Below are 17,806 nucleotides of genomic sequence, written 5' to 3'. Positions count from 1 at the left end.
CCAATTGTTAAATCAGTGAGGTGGGTTTAAAGAAGCTTTTTAAAAAGTATGGAGAGAGGTGGAGACTTGTATAGTTTAGGGTCCAGGTAGCTCTAACGAAGTCACTGACAGAGGAGCAAATTGAATCAAGATCATTCAATGACTCGGAAATCTAACAGTGTGCATTGGGGCTTGAGATTACAGACAAAGGAGTATGAGGAATTTAAACATGAAGTGAGGTGTGACAGGAATGGGGACTGATGTTGTCAGTGGGCCCTACAGGTGAGGGTTGAATGGGATTTGGTGTGAGTTAGGAACTGGGGAGCTATGTTTTGGATGAGCTGAAGTTTATGGAAGATGGGTATCTGGCCGAAAAACCACTGGCCTGTCTGTAATAACTTGCTAATTTATCCAACAGCATAGATCCAGAGATCAACAGATGTTTGAATATGTAGGGAATGGATGGGAGTACAGAGTTGAAATCGAAGATCAGGCATCTTATTGCTTGGCGGAACTGGTTTGGATGGCTGTGAGGCCTCCTTCTCCTATTTGTGTTATCTTGCAAAATGTGTTTGATCAGCTTGCTTAAAATCAATGTGGATTCTCCTTTATGAGTGCATAACGATGTGAAGTTGTCTCAGGATCAAATATAAACATGGAAGTGCATTGGCCTCAGATTTTAGGGTCAACGACGAATTAACGCTTCTTGTGAATCGCAACCTTTATATTCGTGACATCCACTCTCTGTGGGGTTTTACCCTGAAAGGTCAGATCCAAAACAGCATGGATCCTCCACAGGGGACAATCTGAACGGTGTGACCAGGACATGCGACAAACCCTTTTACTTCAATCAATCAGTTTGATAATTTTGTCTTGATTGTGCAGAGAGAAACTATCTCCTCTGGCTGTAGGAAAATGTGGCTTTTCAAGTGATGCCACTCAATGAGTAATCCTGAAACTCTACTGTTGCTTTGATGGTCTTGGTTCAAATCCCACCTGCCAGTTTATGGAATTTAAAGTTAATTAATAAATTGGAGCGCAACACTAGTTAGTAAACATGACAACTCACATCAGTTAAGCTTGGTGCTTAATTAGTACTTTTACAACAGAGATTGATGGATTTTTTCTGTTGGTAGATTTATTTATTTAAGCCTACAATTAATCTATTTTACATTTTTTTTTCACCACCATTAGAACTCCCTTTGTCTTTTGCTGAACACTCTCACCACCTGTGGGCTCGCTCTTCCTCCCACTTTGTGACCAGCATCATTTTTCCTTCAATTCGAAAGAAGAATCGTACTGGACTCAAAACATCAACTTTGATTTCTTTTTTCCTCCACAGAGGCTGCCAGACCTGTTCACTTTCTCCAGCATTTTCTGTTTTTATTTCAGATTTCCAGCATCCCAGTGTCTTTTAACTTTGCTTAGATTTTATTTGTTAGATAAGGCTGTTAAAGGACATGGAGCAAAGGTAGGAAAATCAGCCAATATTGAATTTAATGGCAGAGCAGGGTGGAGGGATGGAATGGCCTCCTCCTATTCCCAACATAACCAATTTGTCCTCTCGCTTTTAAAGATGGCTGGATCTGATATCCCGAGCTTCATTCCTATGCACTATAATAGGGGATCATGTATCCAGCCCAGTATTACATGGCTAGTGTGTGCCTCTGGTTCTGATCCTACTGTGAGCAATGCAATTTGGATGAACAAGACAATTAACAAGGTAAGGAGCAGATATCTAAAAGCAAGTGAAGTGGGAGCAGCAATAATCTCACTTGGGTGTCCAGTGATCGAGGGCTATGTGAAGCTCAGAACCCAGGCTTAGCTGCAGCGAGACTAATTAGAGGAATCAGAGTTCATAGAATCCCCACAGTGAAGAAACAGGCCATTTGGCCCAACAAGTCCACTCCAACCCTCAAAAGGGTAACCCATCCAGACCCATTCCCCTAACTAATCCACCTAGCCTACACATCCCTGGACACTAGGGGCAGTTTAGCATGGTCAATTCACCTAACCTGCACATTTTTGGACTGTGGGAGGAAACCAGAGCACCCGACAGAAACCAACGTGGACACGGGGAGAATGTATAAACTCCACACAGACAGTCGCCTGAGGGTGGAATTGAACCTGGGCCCCTAGTGCTGTGAGGCAGCAGTGCTCACCACTGAGCCACCGTGCCACCCTAAAAGTTGTAGAAATGGAAATCAGGCACAGAAGGAGCAACATGCTTCCACTGATAAGCAAGGCCTCATTTGGACAGAGGTAAGGTTCAGAGTCACCCAGGTCCACACAATGTCAGGTAATTTAGAGTTAGGTTGTCAGCGTATTATTAATATTTGACTGATATTATCTTTAAGTGATGAATTTTGGTGCCAATTTCAATTATACTTCACAGTTAAAACAATGAGAGTGAAACCAGATTGTGACTGGCATTCATAATTGATCAGAAGGTTCTGGGTTTGTGAAATATTCTGTGCTGAGTTAATTACCCTTAACAGGGGATAGTGGAGTATGTGCCCAGGGAGGGATAACTGGTACATCAGTGGGATCAGATTTATTGCTCTAAAAGGATGATGCTTGCTTCTCCTGATTATTACTCAATGATTTTTGGTGAAAAGAATGTGCATGACAATATGAGTGCATGTGAGAGCAAGTGTGCATGAGTGTACTGATTGGGATATACAATTTCTAATTAGTTGAATAATCTCACCATTTTGATCCCTTACAGAGTCATTGAGTCATAGAGCTGTACAGCCTGGAAACAGATTCTTCGGTCCAACTCGTCTATGCTAACCGGATATCCTAAATTAATCAAGCCCCTTTTGCCAGCACTTGCCTTATACCCATTTAAACCCTTCCTATTCATATACCCATCCAGATGCCTTTTAAATATTGTTATTGTACCAGCCTCCACCACTTCCTCTGGCAGCTCATTCCATGCACACACCACCCTCTATGTGAAAATGTTGCCCCTTAGGTTCCTTTTAAATCTTTCCCTCTCACCTTAAACCTATGCCCTGTAGCTTTGTACTCTCCAACCCTGTTGAAAAGACCTTGGCTATTTATCCTATTCATGCCCCTCAGGATTTTATACACCTCTATAAGGTCACCCCCTCAGATTTCATACTGGATGCAACAGGAAGTTCTACACTGGGGAACAACATTGGAACATGGGTTTGGAAAAAGGCCATTCAGCCCCACCCCTAAGCCTGTTCCATCTGCCATTCAATGAGCTCATGGTTTATTTGCAACTCATCTCCACAAACCTATCTATGCCTCATATCCCTCAAAACGTTTAGTTCACAGAAAGCTTTCAATCTCAGATTTAAAATTAACTATTGATTGACTTTGATTAATTGCAATCCAAACTTCTATCACCTTTTGTGAGTAAAGGTGTTTCTTAATTTGAATGCTGAAAGGTCCACACTAACATTGACTCTGTCCCTTTGTCCTGGACCAATGAAAATAGGGTAGATGGAAAGAAACTATCTATTTTCATTAATATCTTGAAAATTCTGAACAGATCACACCTTAATCTTTGAAATTATAGGGAATATACCTTGACTCTGCGTATTGTCTAATTTAACTATGGTGTTCCAGTGTCATTCTGGCAAATCTACACTACTGTCCCTCCAAGACCAGTCTCTCCTTCCTAAGGTGCAGTGCCCAGAGCTGCTCACGGTGATTCCAGGTGTGGTCTAACCAAAGCTTTGTGTTGCTAAAACATGACATTTACCTCCTTGTATTATATTCCTCTGGATACAAAAGCCATTATTCCATTAGCCTTTTGGGTTATTCCCTGTTCTGTTAAGGCATTTTAATGATCTCTATAAGGTCGCCCCCTCACCCCCTCACCCGAACACACCCCATCAGCCAAGTCTCTCTGAACCTCCACTGTTTCTAACATTATACAAACCACTGTTCTGTATTTTTTTTGGGTCCAAAGTGGATGACCTCACATTTGCCTTTTATGAAATCCATTTGCAACACCACTGTCTATTCCTCAATGCATCAGTATTTCTTTGTAATTTTATGCTTTCATCTACACTGTTTAAAATGCTACCCAGCTTTGTGTCATTGGCAAATTTGGTTACATACCTTTCGACCATTTTATAAACCTGTTAATAAATACAGTGAATAGGTGAGGACCTAGTACAGATGGTGTGGGACACCACTTGTCTCCTCTTGTCCATTAGAATACCTGCCCATGAGCATAAGACCATAAAACATAGGAGCAGAAATTCCGCCATTCAATCATGGTTGATAAGTTTCTCCATCCTGGCTCTATATTTGCCAACTTCCAAACCCAGTCAATAATTAGCCTTCAATTCTATGAGCTTTAATGATAGCCAACAGTCTCTTTTTGAACTTTATCAGATGCCTTCCGGAAGTCCATTTAAATAACATCCATAGATAATCTCCTCTGGGCTATTTTAGTCACCCTTTCAAAAAGTTCAGTCAGGTTTGTCAGGCAAATCCTACCCTTTACAAATCCATGCTATCCCTATCTCTTTTTCCCACTCCCACTAACCATCAATGCCTCTTCCCCCATTCAATTGAAAATTTTCAGGATGTTATATACTTATAGAATTATAGACTTTAGAAATTTCTCAACAGGTGTTCCTTGGCTTTTCTCTCTCACATCTTAAAAATATTTTTGGGAGAGATGTGCAGTTTTCCAATCCTGTATCATAAGAACCTGGAAAATTATAGCTGGTTGTATTTTCAAGGTTCTAATCTACTTGCTTTCTTTGTTTTGGTTATTTTATTTATAAGAGCTTTTGGGATTTCCTGTCCCTGATTTAATTTTAGGTTCCTCATGATGTCTGGCATCCTCTGGTGTAAATATTGACACAGTGCAACTATTGAAAGTATCCACCATTTGCTTCCTGACATGGATAATATCTTCATTATTAGTTTTGAGACAAATTTGTTCCTGGCTACTCTCTTACGGCGATTGTCATTTTTTGGATTAATTTTGATATCTTCTTACAATTTTCTTTTCACAGCTCCTTTTGTCATTTGAGCTATCTGGTTGCCATGCTTTGTACCATTGCCATTTGGTAGCATCTGTTACTTTTTGCATTTTTGAAATAATTTTATATTTTTGCTTAATTCTGCAATAGACTTAGGGCTAGGGTTGGACATCAGCAGTCCATGGCTATTTTTACTGGCATGAACACATATGTTTGAGTTGGGTTTTTAAATATTTTTCTGCACGTTTCCCATTGATCTCATATCATTGTCCCCATTACTTGATTTCTCCAGTTTAGTGTGAACTCGCTTTATTTCACAATCTGGAATGTTTGTTGCTCTTTTGTGTTTCTCTCTGTAAAATGTTATGCTGAACTCGATCACATTATGATCATTGTTACCTAAATATTCATGCACTGTTTGGTTGTTGTTGACTAAATTGAGCTCACTACTCATTTTTAAATCTAATATTGCCTGTTCCCTTACTGCCTTTAAGACATACTGTTGCAGAAAACTGTGTCACGAAATTCACTGCCTTTCTGGCCTGTGCAAGTTTGCTTATTCCAGCTGGTATGAAAAGTTAAAATTCCCACACTGCTTTTGCTCCACACTTAACTAATGTGTGCCTTTATACAATTTACCACCTCTCAGCTGCTCACAGAGCAGTTCATACATTTCTTATTGCTGTCTAGAACATTATCCACTACTTCATTCTACTCACCAGTACCTGCTAATCTTCCATTATATTTTTTTACCATTCAATCATTTCATCTACAATGCCTAAAGTCTACTGCACCCTTTGGCCACATTTTCTGTTTTGCCCATAGATAGGTGGCACTGTAGTAGTAATGCACTATCTAGTAAACCAGAGACCCAGGCCAGTGCTATAACAGCAATGGCTCAAAACCCACCCGAGGAACTGGTGGAATAGAAATTCAATCAATAAATCTGGAAATTTATCATAAAGTAGTCTCAGCAATAGGGGCCATGAACCATTGCAGACTGATGTAAACAAAAACTTATCTGTTTCTCGAGTCAGAGAGTCACAACATGAAAACAGATACTTTAGGGAAGGCAATCTTTCATCCTCACCTGGTCTGGCTTACATGGGGCCCACAACAGTGTGGTTGACTCTGAGATAGCTTAACCCTCAATTAGGGCTGGCCAGCAAATGCTTGCCTGACCGGTGACCCTTGTATCCCATAAAAGAATAAAAAGGTCTTGTAAGTTACAATCCCAGTCCTGAATATCTTGTAGTTACGTTGTAGTAATGGTTAATGTCATACTCTTCACATTGACAATACTCTTCACATTCTTTCAATTTCTTACACCTTGTGTTGCTCTAAAGAATACTTAGATAGTCCACACGCCCTAACCTGTTTAAATATTTCTTACTTGTCTGTCTTTGCTAAATAGCTTTACATCTATTTCTGACTCCCTTCCTATAGTTTTTGAAAAATTAATTATACTACCATTTCCCTTCTCCCCACCATACCCCAATCTCTCCTTCTCTTAACATATAGAGAAGACTTGACATTGGAAACAGGAGAAGCCTCAGCAACAATTATGGGGGAGTCTTATCTGTAGATCTCGGGGATAGCCTTATCACTGAGTGTAAGAGAACTTTGCTACAGGCTTCACAGGGAGCTTCACAATCGCATGCTGGGGTAGCCTTAACACCGGATGCAGGGGAACTCTTGAAAATTGGCCCCTTTTTAAAGATAATTCTATAAGGCATCACAATGATCTGAAAAGCAAATTGAACATTAGTGTCTATCTCTACCAGAAGCCCATTATATTCACAGCACTAGATGGGTTTAACACACTGCACTAATTAAGTATTGCATGCATTGGATAATTAAAAGAAAAACAAGCTTATTAAAAAAAACCTATTTCCGCAGATCGGTTAACTCGCTATCTGCCTGTTGAACCATCCTCTTCTTAGTTAGTTATGAACAGCTGTAGTTGTGTGACCCTCCTACTAGCCCTGGTGAGAACATATTGCTTCACAAGGATATCATTAATCGATTGTGCCCAAATTGTCAACTTAAATGTATAACACAATAAAAGCAAATATTGTGATCATGTTCCTATTTACTGATGGTATCAATCTGCACTGACAATTCAAACATAGTGCCATCTTAGCCCCATTTTCACTCTGGAGGGAGGCAAACAAAATACAGAACCTTTTTACATAGTTTGCAGGTATCGTGTTGAATCCACTCCCTCACTCATTAGTTGCCTCTTTGAGTGGGATAGGGTAATATTATAAATCTGGTACCACTTAGTGGTAGGAGCTGTCTGGAGAGTGATGGGGAAAGAGTGGTGGGGGTATGAGGGTTGGGTGATAACACAGCTAACAGTTAAACACTTGGATGTTTGGGTTGGCATTAAGCTGTTATGGTCACTATTAAGGGTCATGGGAATGTGTGAGGGGACATGGGTTGGCATGGATAGGAGTTGGGAGTGGGTTGGCATGGATAGGAGTTGGGAGTGGGTTGAAGGATGATGGAAAATGAGGGCGAGAGAGCAGAACATTTAACTCAATGATGAGGATGAAATTTCAGAGAACTGAGGCAGGTCTTTTAAACTGCCCAATTTAAACTCAGCCTGACTTCATCTCACACCATTGGGTGTGTCGGCCAGATTTTCTGCCTTGTGCTACATGCTTCAGGAGCGAAAATCCTTAAGTGGTCCTGAGTCAAAGTTATATAAGTTCTAATTGCAGCCAGAGTAAGGTGAATGGGGGAAGAGTGGTTAAGGGTGGGGAAAGGGGAAAGAAAAATCTTAAAATCTGAAAACTATTGTGGTTCAAAGTATCTTACGTTTAAAAAGAAGTACTTTGATTCCAGTAGTGTCCTTCATAAGTTCAGGACTTTCCAGAACATTTCAAAGCAAGCAAAGTGCTTTTGAAGCATACTGACTGTTGTGTAGTAGGGAACAAACAGTCATAATAAGATATAATAATGAGGCAAATGACTATATAACTTGTTTAAGTTCTCCCTTTCAAGTTTAAGTTTGTGAGTGTTGTTGTTTAGATGTTGTTTGTTGAGGTGTAAGCATTGATTAAAAACTTGGGAGCTGCTAATGGGCTCCCTGGAATATTGAGAGGCAAAAACCCAACAGGTCCTTATCCTCTTAACCTCTTCTGGTGCGTGTGTATCTGGTGAGGAATGGAACGGTATCATGGTCTCAGCACTTACCTAAACTTGTCTTCTCTATCAAATCCATATGGTTTCAACTGGTACACGGAGCACGGACATTTGGGAGGGTCAACAGTGATTGCACAGGAAACACATCAGGCCATTCAGCCCCTTGAGACTGTTCTGATATTCATAGAAAGCTATGCTTGCAATTTTCAATTGATGCCCTGACTCATTTGCTTTTTGGGATTTCAGGATTTCAGGATTTCCACTCCTATTTGTTTTCTGCCTGACATCATTGCTAAGTGGCCTGTCTCTAATGTTAAGGTTATGCCCCTTTCAGAGGGCACCGATTACCCATAGAAACTAGAGTCTAAGACTGAAGCCTCAAAAAGATGAAGCATATAAAGAAAAGGAGGAACTATAAAAAGCATTCAGTGAATGCAGCAGATTCTCAATAGATTACAACCTCCATTAATCAATCTGGAAAGTTTCTTTTTCTGTCGCTCTCTCTACCTCTGTCTCTGTCAGAATAATCTGTCTTAATTTGCTCACTGCTGACACATCTCCATAATGGACACAAGATGGTTAGAATATGGCAGCTGTTTCCTCACAGGATGGCTTCTATTCCCACTGTCCAGCAATGACAGCTTAAACAACTTATGCTCAATCACTTAACTTGCTGTGGGCACCCCCTGGGGCAGGGAAGCGGTGGAGGGGATGGTTCTTGCCTTCTCTCCTGTAACCTGTGGACCTCTGCAGCCACCACTCTCCTACCACCCCCTTCCCCCATCCCCACTCACCACAGACTTCTTTTCCTATTGAAGTTGTGGGGTTCACTTTAGAAGCAGATGTTTGAGATGATGGGCACAGAACTAAAAGACAAGAGATTTTAATGGGATGGGTGTGTAGGGAGGTGAATGAAATGAACTTCCTTGCTTCTTTCCTGGCCTCTTTCATGCCTTCAGTCCGCAGGGTTCCAGCCACACAACAGGTTCAATGAGATGGCTTCGAACATTAAATCGGAGCTGACTTGACACTGACTAAAGCACTTCAGAAACAGAGTGCTCCATTACTTTATCCATCACTGTCCACTTCTGTAGGCTGACAAGTGCACAACGACAAAGAGACTGCAGTGGGCACACACTGACCCTTGGTCAATTGCTTTGGACACAAAGTCCCCTCTCTCAATAATACCTCCATTAGCACTACATCCAGCTCCATGTGCCATTGTCCTGCACAACCAGTGGGTTACGCACATCAAAATGAAAGCGAATGGCCATTCAGAACATCTTTTCACCAGTGCTGTGAAAGTGAAAGGGATTTGTTTACTTTAGCAGCTGCTTTTGTGTGTGTGTGTGTGTATGTGTTTAGGTGTGTGTGTGTGTGTGTGTGTGTGTTTAGGTGTGTGTGTGTGTGTGTGTGTGTGTGTGTGTGTGTGTGTGTACATAATCCTTAACTCTACCCTTATGAAATATCAAGCCCAGAGTCTAATCAGAGAATTCAGGGGGATTTATACAGAATGTCAGAGTAAGTCACAGGCTGAAAGCTAATCAAGAGGTTCAAGGAGTTCATATATATACATATAAAATAACAGATATGTAGTTGTACATATAGCAAATCCCCAGATGTCGAAACAATCCAGGTACATATGCAGCAGTATTCATGTAATATTAATTGGTAAATAATATTCATGCCAAGCAATGGCCATTTTCAGTAAATGAGAATCTAACCACTTATGCCCTGATGTTCAACAATATTCAACATCATCAACATCCAACATCAACCTCTTGGGGCTTACCATTCACCAGAAACTCAACTGGACTAGCCATATAAATACTGTGTCTGCAGGAGAAGGTCAATCCTGGAACCTCTTCCAAACAGCACTGTTTGAGAATGAGACCAAATTAAACAGTTCAAGAAGGCGACTTGCCTTCACCTTGTCAAGGATATTTAAAGATGGGCAATGGCTGCTGACCCAGCTATGGATACAGCTGGACCAATCAAAAACACTGAGACCTGGCAGTAAATTACAGCTGGAAACTGATGAGGGGAATTGGGAAGGTTATGGGTGGAGTGACACATAACTGGGGGCAAGTAACAGACTGGAAATGAGAGATGACCAAGTTCTTTATCATCCAGAGGCTCTTCCATCACCAAATTTCTATGACCATATTAACGGTGCCCAAAGTACTGACCGAACCCAATCACTATCAGCATTACCCATTTTGTTTATGGATGATCCTCACTTCCTGAAAGTGCTGGACTATACTTTCGTTCACCTTTCCATGGAGGAACTAGATGGGTTTTTCTGTCCTGACTGTGGTGTGAGAATGTAACTTACTAGAAGAGGGAATAATTGAGGTGAATAGTATAGGGACATTGAAAGAGGTAGATAACACGGGAAGGAGGATGGAATGGAAAGCTATGAGGACTGACCAAAATGAAACAGGGAGGGAAGAACCACGTGGATCATAGTTAGTGGCACGGACCTGTTGGCTGACTGTCCTGCTTCTCAGCTGTCAATACTACATGATGGGTTTCAATCAGTTTGCGTTATTATTGCTGATTATTAAATGGTGCGAGAATAATTTGAACAGAAAGTATCCCATCCGTGGACTCCTCCCTCTCCTTTAGACAACCCTGGGTGTCTCATTCCACACGGTGTAAATCATTTTAAACACTCTGCTATTCTGGTTACAGGGGTGACTTCTGAGGACACAGCACAGCAAGACAGCCTTTCAGTGTCCCCCTTTACTCTTTCTGTTCACCCACTTGTAACCTCTGACATGACTTTTGCTCCCAATGAGTTTAACAGCATCGTAAAAAATAGCACAGGCAACAATTACAGTCACTCCTGACCCCCTGCCCCTCCCGTTCTGAATAGTGGGAGGGGTAGTTTAAAGAATCCACAGTACAGTCCTCGACCTTCTCAATGAGTCATCAGAATCACATTCTGGACATTCGCATGCATCTGCATCCCAGTGTCTGAACAAAGTGGCTTGTCAGAGGCTCCACACATTTATCTTCGATCCTGCTGCAGATGTGAGGTCCCTCACCTTGTGCAACTTTCAAAGCTGAATGTCATGGGGAGAGTGATCACTATTGGACACACTGGCTAACAATGGAACACTCTGTCTTTACAACATTTGCTTTCTGCCAAAACAAACAGATGGAACCTCATTGCATATCAATCAGCTGTCACACACTCCCTTTCTTCACTGCCTGAACGGGGGGGAATGTGACAACCTCTGAACTCAGCTGGAAGCTCAGCATCATTTAAAAGTTCCAGCAATATGTGAGATTTGTTATACAGGACAAGCCCAAGGTTATGATGGGTTGGGGTATGAGTGGTATGTGGCTTGCAGGGCTCAACATGGCACTGGCTACTTTCCAGGGAGCATATTACAGGGAGCAAAACACAGCAAAATGTGAGCAACCTCTCCACAAGGCATTAGGAAGAAAATCAAAGCTTTGTCTGGCAATAATGGAAACTGTGGTACTAGGGGAGGCCATTCAACAGGCGGATTATAGGACATCAGCTGAGACTCCGTAAGTTTCACTCTTGTGTCTGAATCCAGTGGGTTCAATCCTCAGTCCAGGGGAAGGCTGCATTGTCATTGCAGATGATGCATTAAACCGATCAGTTCTGTCAGATAGACATGAAAGATACAATTATAAGAGTTCTCCCCAGAGTCAGGGTCAATATTTATCCCTGTCTGGCTCTCTCTGTATCCCCACCTCTCCCCAGCTAGCAGCCTCCTTCAACCCTCCAAGATTTCTGTACCCTCCAGAAGGTGGCATCTTGCTTCTTTCTGATTTTCATCATCTGACCACAAATGGCCTAAGCCCTAAGCTCGGAAATTCCTGCCCTAAACATATCAGTCTCTCTCTCTTCTCTATGGAGATGTTCCTTAAAACCAAAGACTTGGACCAAGCTTTGATGACGAATGTGTCCTCACAAAGTTTGGTGTCACATTGTCTGACGACTCTCCTGTAGACATGTTCTATACTGAAAGGCATCCGATGGAAAGGTTTCCTTGTTGCTATTCTCCAGACAGGAGTCGAGCCTTTCAAGAAAAAGATGAAAACTGAAAGTAACTACTTGGGACATTAAGACCGCCAATCGTCTGTGTGCCCCATGACTGACATGTTTTAACCTGACTCATTATTGGTGGTACCGGAGCCAGTGCTTATTGCAGCTTCTTAGGCAGAGCAAGCTGAAGATGCTGAATTGCTTACTCCTACTGCTACTCCTAGTTCTTATGTTCCCCCATTCTGAACCTTTTGCAGTTCATTCTTTTCTGGTCATCCTGGGAGGTTGCTCGTTATTGGAGGCATTCCCCCTCAGAAGCTGTTTGCAAGAGAAGTGGAGAATGAAGAAACCACCTCTGGCTTGGTGGTGGGAACACAATTGGCAAAGCAGCCAAGGGTCAAGCAGAGATGAGGAGAAATTATTTTGACAGGAAGCTCAGCTCTGGAATGAATCTAGGCCAGGAGACCGGAGAGAATTCCCTGGCTCTTCCTCGAAATAGTGTTATTGGATTTGTCATTGACCTAGAATGTGCTTCCACAGAAGATCTATTAATAATTTTAAAAGGGGAAGTAGATAAATATTTGAAAAGGAAAAAATTGCAACTTTTGTGGGGAAAATGTACAGTTTTCGGTGCTGGGTCTTCTACTTTTTGTCATTTACATAAATGATTTGGTTGTGAGCATAAGAGGTACAGTTAGTAAGTTTGCAGATGACACCAAAATTGGAGGGGTAGTGGACAGTGAAGAAGGTTACCTCAGATTACAACAGGATCTTAACCAGATAGACCAATGGGCTGAGAAGTGGCAGATGGAGTGTAATTCAGATAAATCTTCGAGTAAAAAATGAGGTCTGCAGATGCTGGAGATCACAGCTGCAAATGTTTTGCTGGTCAAAGCACAGCAGGCCAGGCAGCATCTCAGGAATAGAGAATTCGACGTTTCGAGCATAAGCCCTTCATCAGGAATAAGAGAGAGAGAGAGCCAAGCAGGCTAAGATAAAGGGTAGGGAGGAGGGACTAGGGGGAGGGGCGATGGAGGTGGGATAGGTGGAAGGAGGTCAAGGTGAGGGTGATAGGCCGGAGTGGGGTGGGGGCGGAGAGGTCAGGAAGAGGATTGCAGGTTAGGAGGGCGGTGCTGAGTTGAGGGAACCGACTGAGACAAGGTGGGGGGAGGGGAAATGAGGAAACTGGAGAAATCTGAATTCATACCTTGTGGTTGAAGGGTTCCCAGGCGGAAGATGAGGCGCTCCTCCTCCAGCCGTCGTGTTGTTGTGTTCTGCCGGTGGAGGAGTCCAAGGACCTGCATGTCCTCGGTGGAGTGGGAGGGAGAGTTAAAGTGTTGAGCCACGGGGTGATTGGGTTGGTTGGTTCGGGCGGCCCGGAGGTGTTCTCTGAAGCGTTCCGCAAGTAAGCGGCCTGTCTCCCCAATATAGAGGAGGCCACATCGGGTGCAGCGGATGCAATAGATGATGTGTGTGGAGGTACAGGTGAACTTGTGGCGGATATGGAAGGATCCCTTGGGGCCTTGGAGGGAAGTGAGTGTGGAGGTGTGGTCGCAAGTTTTACATTTCCTGCGGTTGCAGGGGAAGGTGCCGGGGGTGGAGGTTGGGTTGGTGGGGGGTGTGGATCTGACGAGGGAGTCACGAAGGGAGTGGTCCTTGCGGAACGCTGATAGGGGAGGGGAGGGAAATATATCCTTGGTGGTGGGGTCCGTTTGGAGGTGGCGGAAATGGCGGCGGATGATACGTTGTATGCGGAGGTTGGTGGGGTGGTAGGTGAGAACCAGTGGGGTTCTGTCTTGGTGGCGGTTGGAGGAGCGGGGCTCAAGGGCGGAGGAGCAGGAAGTGGAGGAGATGCGGTGGAGGGCATCGTCGATCACGTCTGGGGGGAATCTGCGGTCCTTGAAGAAGGAGGCCATCTGGGCTGTGCGGTGTTGGAATTGGTCCCCCTGGGAGCAGATGCGGTGGAGACGAAGGAATTGGGAGTATGGGATGGCATTTTTCCAGGGGGCAGGGTGGGAGGAGGTGTAGTCCAGGTAGCTGTGGGAGTCAGTCGGTTTATAATAGATGTCTGTGTTGAGTCGGTCGCCCGAGATAGAAATGGAGAGGTCTAGGAAGGGGAGGGAGGAGTCTGAGATGGTCCAGGTGAATTTCAGGTCGGGATGGAAGGTGTTAGTAAAGTTGATGAACTGTTCAACCTCCTCGTGGGAGCACGAGGCAGCGCCGATACAGTCATCGATGTAGCGGAGGAAAAGGTGGGGGGTGGTGCCAGTGTAGTTGCGGAAGATGGACTGTTCCACATATCCTACGAAGAGGCAGGCATAGCTGGGGCCCATGCGGGTGCCCATGGCAACTCCTTTAGTTTGGAGGAAGTGGGAGGATTGAAAAGAGAAGTTATTCAGGGTGAGGACCAGTTCAGTCAGTCGAAGGAGGGTGTCAGTGGAAGGGTACTGGTTGGTGCGGCGGGAAAGGAAGAAGCGGAGGGCTTTGAGTCCTTCGTGATGGGGGATGGAGGTGTACAGGGACTGGATGTCCATAGTGAAAATAAGGCGTTGGGGACCGGGGAAGCGAAAATCCTGGAGGAGGTGGAGGGCGTGGGTGGTGTCCCGAACGTAGGTGGGGAGTTCTTGGACTAAAGGGGACAGGACCGTGTCGAGGTATTGGGAGATGAGTTCGGTGGGGCAGGAGCAGGCTGAGACAATGGGTCGGCCGGGGCAGGCAGGTTTGTGGATTTTGGGCAGGAGATAGAAACGGGCGGTGCGGGGTTGTGGGACTATGAGGTTGGAGGCGGTGGATGGGAGATCCCCTGAGGTGATGAGGTCCTGGATGGTCTGGGAGATGATGGTTTGGTGGTGGGAGGTGGGGTCGTGGTCAAGGGGGCGATAAGAGGAGGCGTCCGCGAGCTGGCGTTTGGCTTCAGCGGTATACAGGTCAGTGCGCCATACAACCACCGCGCCTCCCTTGTCTGCGGGTTTGATGGTGAGGTTGGGATTGGAGCGGAGGGAGTGGAGGGCTGCACGTTCTGAGGGTGAGAGGTTGGAGTGGGTAAGAGGGGTGGACAGGTTGAGTCGGTTAATGTCACGGCGGCAGTTGGCTATAAAGAGGTCGAGGGCGGGTAGGAGGCCAGCACGGGGTGTCCAGGTGGATGGGGTGTGTTGGAGGCGGGAGAAGGGATCGTCAGAGGGTGGGCGGGAGTCTTGGTAGTGAAAGTAGGCACGGAGGCGAAGGCGGCGGAAGAATTGCTCAATATCTCGGCGCGTGTTGAACTCATTAATCCGAGGGCGTAGGGGAATGAAGGTGAGGCCCCTGCTGAGGACTGATCTTTCATCCTCAGAGAGGGGGAGGTCTGGAGGGATGGTGAAAATCCGGCAAGGCTGGGAGCTAGGACCTGGTGTAGGACTGGAGCTGGGGCTGGGGGCGGGGTTAGGGGCGGGGACAGAGATCGAAGTAGGGGCAGAGTTAGACGTGGTGACGTTGCTCGGCGTGGGGGCGGGGTCATGCGTCGTGACGGAAATATAAATGTGAGGTGCTGCATCTTGGGAAAGCAAATCTTAGCAGGACTTATACACTTAATGGTAAGGTCCTAGGGAGTGTTGCTAAATAAAGAGACCTTGGAGTGCAGGTTCATAGCTCCTTGAAAGTGGAGTTGCAGGTAGATAGGATAGTGAAGAAGTGTTTGGTATGCTTTCTTTTATTGGTCAGAGTATTGAGTACAAGAGTTGGGAGGTCATGTTGAGGCTGTACAGGACATTGGTTAGGCCACTTTTGGAATATTGTGTGCAGTTCTGGTCTACTTCCTATTGGAAAGATGTTGTGAAACTTGAAGGGTTTAGAAAAATTTACAAGGATGTTGCCAGGGTTGGAGGATTTGAGCTATAGGGAGAGGCTGAATAGGCTGGGGCTGTTTTCCCTGGAACGTCGGAGGCTGAGGGTGACTTTATAGAGGTTTACAAAATTATGAGGGGCATGGATAGGATAAATAGACAACGTCTTTTCCCTGTGGTCAGGGAGTCCAGAACTAGAGGGGAGAGGTGTAGGGTGAGAGGGAAAAGATATAAAAGAGACCGAAGGGGCAACATTTTCACACTGAGGGAGGTACGTGTATGGAATGAGCTGCCAGAGGAAGTGGTAGAGGCTGGTACAATTGCAACATTTAAAAGGCATTTGGATGGGTATATGAATAGGAAGGGTTTGGAGGGATATGGGCTGGGTGCTGGCAGGTGGAACTAGATTGGGTTGGGATATCTGGTGGCATGGACGGGTTGGAGCGAAGGGTCTGTTTCCGTGCTGTACATCTCTATGACTCTATGACTCTAAATGTCACATTCATCTTTCTGCATCAGACTTCAAAGAAACAAGCTCTCCCCGAACACAAAACACCAGAGCCAAAATGTCTGAGGTCTCTTACCTGACCTCTGGATGAACTTTCTTTTTACTTCATGGCAATTCAATCTTGTTACCGCTATACTAATGATCATCTCCAACAAGAGACAATCTAACCATCATCCCTTCACAGTCAATAGTGTTTTTTGCAAGGTTTGTGAAGGTTTGTAGCTCAGGTTGAGTTTAGGATGCAGCTTTGCTTTCTGAGCTGTAGGTTTGATATCCTGACGTTTCATTACCTGGCTAGGTAACATCATTAATGGCCACCTCCAAGTGAAATGTCTGGATATCAAACCTACAGCTCAGTGAGCAAAGCCACACCCTAGTCAATAGTGTGCCTAGCACTGAATCCCCCAGCATCAATATGAGGATTGCCATTGACCAGAAACTGAACTGGACTAACCATATGAATAATGTGGCTATAATAAATGATCAGAGGCTAGGAATTCTGTGAGTGAGTAACTCCTGATTCCCCAGAGTGTGTCCACCATTTACAAGGCACAAATCGGGAGTGTGATGGAACACTGCCTGGATGGCTGCTGCTTCCAATAACACGCAGGAATCTTGATACCATCCAGGATAAACAAGTCCACTTGATTGGCACCACATCCACAAACATTCACTCCCTCTATCACTGACACTCAGTAGCACAGTGCATACCATCTACAAGATGAACTGCAGAAACTTACTAAGGCTCCTGCCACAGCACTTTCCAAAGTCATGACTACTACCGTCTGGAAGGATAAGGGCAGCAGATACATGGGAATAGCACCACCACCTCTCCAAGCTCCATTCGCCATCCTGACTTTACTGTCACTGGGTCAAAATCCTGGAACTCATTTCTTACCAGCAACATGAATATACTTGCACTAAATGGACTGCAGCAGTTCAAAAAGGCTGCTCACCATTATCTTCTCAAGGGTAACTAGCGAAATATTTGCTGGCCCATCCTATTAGTGAACCAAGAAAATCCGTAAAAGTTCTTTCAAACAGCTAACAGCACAGTGGGTCAAATGGTTTCCTTCTGCACTATGTTGTGTAAAGAAGAGTTAGGACTATTCCAACAGGGAGAAAAAATATTAAATTAATGTGAAAATAGGAACACAAGGAACAAGACAGGCCAGTCATGCCCTCCCCAAACTGTTCCTCTATTTTGTCAGATCTAAACTGATCAATGTTTTAATTCTAACTTCATGCCTTCATTCCACCATCGTTTTAAAACTGATTTTAATTCAATAGTTGGGTTCAAACTCATGTCATGTGGATTCTTAATGCACTAAGTGAATTCCGACAA

At 44.3% G+C, this 17,806-nt stretch overlaps 1 protein-coding gene across 1 annotated transcript in view; it reads right to left on the bottom strand.

Moving 5' to 3' along the window:
• LOC132826167 (solute carrier family 2, facilitated glucose transporter member 5-like) overlaps positions 1-17,806 on the bottom strand; it is a 237,741-nt gene that overhangs the window by 147,840 nt on the left and 72,095 nt on the right. The gene's annotated exons all lie outside the window — the stretch shown is intronic.

The sequence above is a fragment of the Hemiscyllium ocellatum genome, chromosome 22 (assembly GCF_020745735.1).
Source record: "Hemiscyllium ocellatum isolate sHemOce1 chromosome 22, sHemOce1.pat.X.cur, whole genome shotgun sequence".
In the NCBI taxonomy this organism is placed as follows: Eukaryota; Metazoa; Chordata; class Chondrichthyes; order Orectolobiformes; family Hemiscylliidae; genus Hemiscyllium; species Hemiscyllium ocellatum.
The sequence above is the reverse complement of the archived record's forward strand: the minus strand, read 5'-3'. Positions and strand labels throughout refer to the sequence as shown.